The sequence below is a fragment of the Salvia splendens genome, chromosome 22, assembly GCF_004379255.2.
Source record: "Salvia splendens isolate huo1 chromosome 22, SspV2, whole genome shotgun sequence".
Classification (NCBI taxonomy): Eukaryota; Viridiplantae; Streptophyta; class Magnoliopsida; order Lamiales; family Lamiaceae; genus Salvia; species Salvia splendens.
The window spans coordinates 16,287,913-16,294,810 of record NC_056053.1 but is presented as its reverse complement, the minus strand read 5'-3'; the positions used below and the strand labels follow the sequence as shown (position 1 = coordinate 16,294,810).

Here is a 6,898-nt window from a genome sequence, read left to right as displayed (position 1 = left end):
AGTAGTTGTTAGTTTTAAAACCAAAAATTTCTGATTGTCTGGATAGTAGTTGAAATTGGTTCGTGGTACCTAAGTTTACACTTAATTGTCTCTGTGGGATACGATATACTCTTGCTTGCTATTTGCTACGATAACCCCGTACACTTGCGGGTATTATTTGGGTAAAATAAAGTTGAGTCAAGAACCCCATCCCGTGGTACTCAAGCAGCACCTGCTTCCCGTCATCCGTCAGGTTATCATGGCTTCGTCCACTAGACAGAACACCGTTAATCCAGTCACATTGTTTGCCTCAAAAGCTTGCTCCGCCGCCGCGAACACGCTGCAGCCGTGGCCCAACATGGCTGCCGTCAGATTGGCCTCGCTCGGAGCAGGGGTCGCGACCGAGATGAGCAAGGCGGAGGAGATCTGTATAACGGATAAGTAGTACATTAAGAACACAGATAACAGGTTTGTTATTGTGTGTCTGTATGTTGATGATATGTTGATAATGGGCAGTAATAGTGTCATTATTAACGAGACAAAAAAATATGTTGAAAAGAAATTTCGATATGAAAGATATGGGTCTAGCTGATGTGATTCTCGGAATCAAAATATTGAGGACTAATGAGGGAATTTCCTTAACGCAATCTCATTATGTTGAGAAAATACTTAAGAAATTCAACTCGTTTGATTGTAAGCCAGTAAAGACTCCTTTGGAGCTCAATGTCCATCTGAGCAAGAATATGGGTGATTCTGTCGCTCAAGAAGAGTATGCAAAGGTCATAGGAAGTTTGATGTTTATCACAAACTGTACTCGACCTGATCTTGCTTGTCCTGTAAACAAGTTGAACCGATTTACAAGCAACCCAAGCAAGGAACATTGGAAAGCTCTATGTAGAGTTTTGAGATACTTGAAGTATACCATTAACTTTGGGTTGCATTACACAAGATATCCCCAAGTACTTGAAGGGTACTGTGATGCAAATTGGATCTCTGATTCAAAAGACTCATTTTCGACAAGTGGGTATGTGTTTACTGTGGGGGGTGGTGCTGTCTCATGGAAATCAACGAAACAGACGTGTATTGCTCGTTCCACCATGGAATCTGAGTTTATCGCATTGGATAAAGCAGGGGAAGAAGCCGAGTGGCTCAGAAATTTCCTAGAATGTATTCCATGTTGGAAAAAGCCAGTGCCCGCAGTATTGATACACTGTGATAGCAAAGCAGCTATAGGTAGAGCACAAAGTGGCTTTTATAATGGTAATTCTCGACATATTCGTCGGCGACATAATACCGTAAGGCAGTTGATCACAAGTGGCATTATCTTAGTTGACTATGTAAAGTCAGTGGATAACTTAGCGGATCCGTTAACAAAAGGTTTAAACCGTGATCAAATGCATAAATTGCTAAAAGTAATGGGACTGAAAACCACATCTTAAAAGATGAGTATAGTGGTAACCCAACCATACGATTGGAGATCCCATGGGATTGGTTCAATGGGAAAACGAAGCTATACAAATCTAGCTGTAACACTCAGAAGATTTTAATCTTCGCCCATTCTTTAGAAAGCATTGAGTGTTGTAACCTGCACGTGGTAAGAGGTTAAGTCTTTTGACTTTTAATGATTCTTGAAATCTAAAGGAGATGCAGTATGGCAGGATACTCATGAAAGATTCACCTATGTAAGTGAGAAGTGAGGCCGCTTCGTGTGTGTGAGTCACTTATGAATTCCAAAGAGGTGTTCCATGGCCGAAACGGACACAAACGTGAGAACTGATGGAGTTGAGACAATATTGTGTTGATGCTATTGACTAGGCATACACCAAGGAGGAATAGTTCAAGGCATCGCGTCCACTAGCCCGCCGGTATGTCCGATAGTGTTGACTATGGAAGGTTCAAAACCACAAGTTACCTCTCCAAATACAGTATCGTTTCTTGAGAACTGAGCAATAGAGTCTGCATGCATTCATACATGTCTTGTGTTGGTTTGAGCTTGCAGTGCTCTAACCAATGTGGGGGATTGTAAGAAACGTGTAAAATATGGGGAAACTTTTGATGTGGCCAAACCTTTGGCTTTTCATCTTGTGTAACCTCCAATTGGTTTATGTAATGTCTTTATGCCTTGATCTTTCATTTCTCCATCTCTAGCCTATATAAGGCATAGAGTTGTAGAGAGGAAATACACCAACAACAAACATTCTCTCTTCTATCTAGCTTAAACATTCTAGTGTGCATCTTAGGAGCATTGCATTGCTCGGCTCTCGCCTCCAATTCAAGTTCGCCGGAGCCTACGAGTTTGAGGTGCTTCAACTCGATAGGAGGAAAGTCGTTTCATCTTTGGGGACATTAGGCCAATCCGTGAGCACTAGCCGGGGCGTATTTCGTCTTGCGGAGAGAGGGTCACCTCGACTCGACTTGAAGAAGACTATAGTTTGCATCTTAGTCCTTTTTATTGTATTTACTTTGTTTCATTTACCTTCCAGTTTTTGTGTTCTTTGTAATAGCAAGGGTTGCCCGTGTAAAGGCTGCAATATTTCCAACAGTACGGAACAATCTCGACGGATTTGACGAATGTGGTGGCGGCGGCAGCGTCTTTTGGGGAGAAGGCGACGTTTCTGCCGTTGAGGTTCGTGATCTGGACGGAGGCGGGGGGCTGAAAGAGGGTGGGGGATTCGGCGGTGCCGTTGGGGAGGAGGAAGAGGAGCTTATCGGCGTCGAAGTAGTCGAGGAGGATGTGGAGGGAGAGGACGTTCTTGATGGCGCCGAGGGTGAGGTCGTTGGAGAGGAAGCGGTCCATCTCGGCATTGTCGAGGGCGCAGACGGTGATTGTTGTTTCGCGGCAGTGGATCTCCGGCGAAAGGAGGGTTTCGGTTAGGTAGTTGTTGAAGGTGGAGAAGTCGGGGTATTTGGAGAGGATGTCGGTGATGTTGTGGGCAGTGGTGGTGGGAGGGAGTAGGAAAAGGGAGTGTTATGAGAGTAGCGGCGGCGGGGTGGAGCTCCATTGCGGCGGAGGAGTGAAGACAAAATGTTTAGAGTTTTTTTGTTAGAGTTTGATAAATTGTTAATACTTGAGATACTATTATCCAAATATTGTGATTAAAGAAATGAAGAATTAGATTTTGTGTTCTTAATTTGATTAACAAAATGAAGAATTAAATTCTAAATTATTTACTCCATATTCAATTAAAAATGCTAATTTATGTATCCATATACACACCGGAGTACCATTTTTGGTATTTCAATTAAAATTAAGAAACACAATAAGAGTGTCTTCGAAAAGTAAAAGATTAGAATGTGCTCCATTTGATCCTCATTAATTGTTCTATTTTTTTATCCGTGCATGTTTCAAGAAATTGTTTGACTTCGTTAGAACATTCACAATAGGCGTCCATCAGACCACCGAACGGGAAGGCAATCACAACGGGCGCCTATTGCAAGCGCCAAGGCGGTCCGACGGCACCAGGATGAAGGTCGTCGCCGTGCGTGCGCCCAGCGACCGTCATCTGATATTTTTTTCAAAACAATATTTATTATTTCAACTCTATATAGACGACTCATATGCACTTTATTTTATTCACAACTCTTGTTTTACTGAGTACAAATTTTATTCACACATCTCGTTTTACTGAGTACAAATTTTATTCATGCATCTCATTCTCACTAGATATAATAAATCACGATAGTGATTCTCCTAACACTAGCGAATCACAATATCCCCCGTGCGGGACGCAGTTCCTCAGCGGCGGAGGAGGAAACACCGGCGGGTACTGAATGGGCGGAAACGGCGGAGGTGGTTACAGAGTTGGGAACGCTGGCGACGGTTTTGGCATGGGGGGCAGCGGTGGAGGTTTTGGCCGGTTACCCGGCGGGAACCAATTCCCTGGGGGGGTTCCTGGCGGCTTCATTTTGGTTCATTGGCCATACGACGGGTTCCCTTCCTTCAGCATTGGCAACGTCGATGGCAACGTCGGTGCTGGTAGACCTGTAACCCCCAATTGTTGTTTGGGGACAATGTCTATCGGCCCAACTTGGAGGGGTTGAGCGGTTGGTCCCACTCCGCAGAGCAATAGCCATCAGTGGCAGCAACAGAGCTCTCGGCCCCGTCGTCTATGTTTAAGATGCTCGTTATTTTTTCTCAAATTCCGGCCATGGAGATTTTGATAGCTACCATCTCTGACTGCAGGGATTTGACCGAAAATGGAAATATCTCTCAGCGATTACGTCTTCAGCAACCATCGTATGTGAGATCTCTCATCTTAATGATAGAGTTTTGTCATGCTGTCTTCGGTCGAGGATGATAAACATAGGTTTTTAGGGAATTGATTTCATTATTGGTTGAGGAATTACACCAACATTACACGCCTCCAAATAGGCTTCATTATTTCTCACATATGGTAAGCTATTAAATTCTATACCTAATTCTATACAAGGTATGAAAAAGATATCAATCAATCACTAATCTTCAATCTTGATTGTGTAGGATCTTTCCTTCCAACACTCACCCTCAAGTTAAGTGACGGGATCACTGATGCTTAACTTGTCCAATACTCCATGAAACGATTGAGAGTTCACAGCCATCGTCAAGATATCAGCCAATTGATCTTCTGATCTGACGTATGGTAGCTCCACGATCTTTGCATCAATTGTATATTTTATAAAGTGTTTGTCCACCTCTACATGCTCAGTTCGATCATGTTGAACCGGATTCTCGGAGATACTAATAGCAGCCTTGTTATCACACAGTAATCGGCATGGTTGGGCCGATTTGAGTTCCAACTCAGTCATGAGTCTCCTCAGCCACAGTATTTCGGTTAATCCACTCTTGATTCCTCTAAATTCTGCCTCCGCACTCGACAAAGCTACTACTTTCTGTTTTTTGCTTCTCCATGTCACGAGATTACCTCCTACAAAGGTGAAATACCCGGCTGTTGACTTTCGATCATTTGGGTTTCCTGCCCTGTCTGCATCTGTATATCCATGTACCTCTAGGTGGTTTTGTTTTTTGAATAACACTCCATGTCCTGACGTGCCCTTCAAGTATCGTACTATTCTCAAAACAGCCTCCCAATGTTTTTCTTGGGGTGCATTCATGAATTGACTTATCACTCCGACAGCATAGGCCAGATCCGGCCTAGTATGGGATAGATAGATGAGCTTTCCCACTAGTCTTTGATATTTCCCTCGATCAACTCGTTTGGCTTCTTCTCAGATCTGTAATCCATGATTCTGAACTATTGGAGTGTCTGTCGGCTTACAGTCTATCATTCCTGTTTCTGCAAGGATGTCGAGCACATACTTTCTTTGATTGATGAAGATCCCCTGTTTCGACCTTTTTACCTCGATGCCCAAGAAGTATTTCAAGGCACCAAGATCCTTCATCTCAAATTCTTTGAACAAATTTTTCTTTAGTTGACTTATCTCTTCTTCGTCATCCCCGGTAATAATCATGTCATCAACATAAATAATAAGACAAGTGATCTTACCATTTTTTTCTTGAGGACAGTGTGTGGTCCGAGTTGCTTTGTCGGTATTCATATTTTTTCATCACTTCAGTAAACCTCCCAAACCAAGCTCTTGGAGATTGCTTCAAGCCATACAAGGTTTTCTTGAGTTTGCAAATATCCCCATTCAGAAAATCTCCTTCGAAGCCTGGAGGAGGTTCCATGTAGACCGGCTTGGTCAATTCGCCATGTAGAAAGGCATTCGTCACATCAAATTGGTGAAGGGGCCAGTCTCTGTTGGCTACAATCGAAAACAGGACCCTTACCGTGTTGATTTTGGCCACTGGTGAGAAGGTTTCAGCATAATCCACGCCGTAAGTTTGGGTGTATCCTTTGGCTACTAGCCTTGCTGTGTATCGATCAATAGACCCATCTGGTCTCCTCTTGATAGTGAACACCCATCTACACCCCACAGTTGTTGCTCCTTTAGGTAGTTTGCTAACTTCCCAAGTTTTATTCTTCAATAGTGCATCCATCTCTACTAGCATTGCATCTCGCCAATGTTTCTTCTGCCAAGCTTCCCCTGCTGTGTAAGGGATTTCTTCCTCCTCATAGAGTGCAGCCTCAAAGGCTCTTGCCATCTTAGTTAGGTTTGCTTTTGCGAAGTTTGCAACAGCATACTGACTCCGTCTTCCTATCTTCTCCGGGGAATATCTTCTCGGTGGAATTCCCCTAGTGCTCCGGGGAGGAAGTATGTATCTCCCAGTGCTCTCATCTAGAGCAGTATCTGTTTCAACTTGTCTCCCAGTGCTCTCATCTAGAGCAGTATCTGTATCAACTTGGTTAGGAAGAGAAGGTTCTTGAGGAGGATCATAGTTTACCTCGGATACCGGTTGAGGAGGATCATTGGGTGGTGGTTGAGAGGACTCTGTGGCGGAGACGTGCTCGGTGGCCGTGCTAACCTTTTCTGTTGAGTCCTCGTTGGAGAGATTTGACCGAGGCACAAACCAACTTAGGTAGTCAAAAGTGTTTTCTGACTCACTCTCCCCCTGACTACTAAAGTTGGTGTGGTAAAAGAATTTTGTTTCTAAAAAATTGCAGTTCATTGTGGTTATGATTTTTCGTGTGCTTGGATCGTAGCATCTATACCCTCGTTGGTTAATCCCATAACCCACAAAGACGCATTTGGTGGCACAAGGTGATAGTTTAGTTCTCTCGTGTATTGGGATATGGACATACACTGTACATCCAAAGACTCTAGGCTGAAGGTTCAAATGTTCGGGAATTTTGGTGAGCTTGGTCAAGGTATCAAGGGGTGTCTTTTTGTTTAGAATTTTTGTGGGAAGCAGATTTATAAGAAAGATCGAGGTCGCAACTGCTTCTGGCCAAAAGGATTTAGGGAGTTTGGATTCAATCATCAAGGCTCGGGTGATTTCAAAGATGATTCGGTTTTTTCTCTCGGCTACCCCATTCTGTTC

The 6,898-nt window shown here is 43.5% G+C and overlaps 1 pseudogene; it reads right to left on the bottom strand.

Moving 5' to 3' along the window:
- Positions 1-228: 228 nt before the first annotated feature.
- Positions 229-4,053, bottom strand: LOC121786816 (annotated as a pseudogene).
- Positions 4,054-6,898: the final 2,845 nt, after the last annotated feature.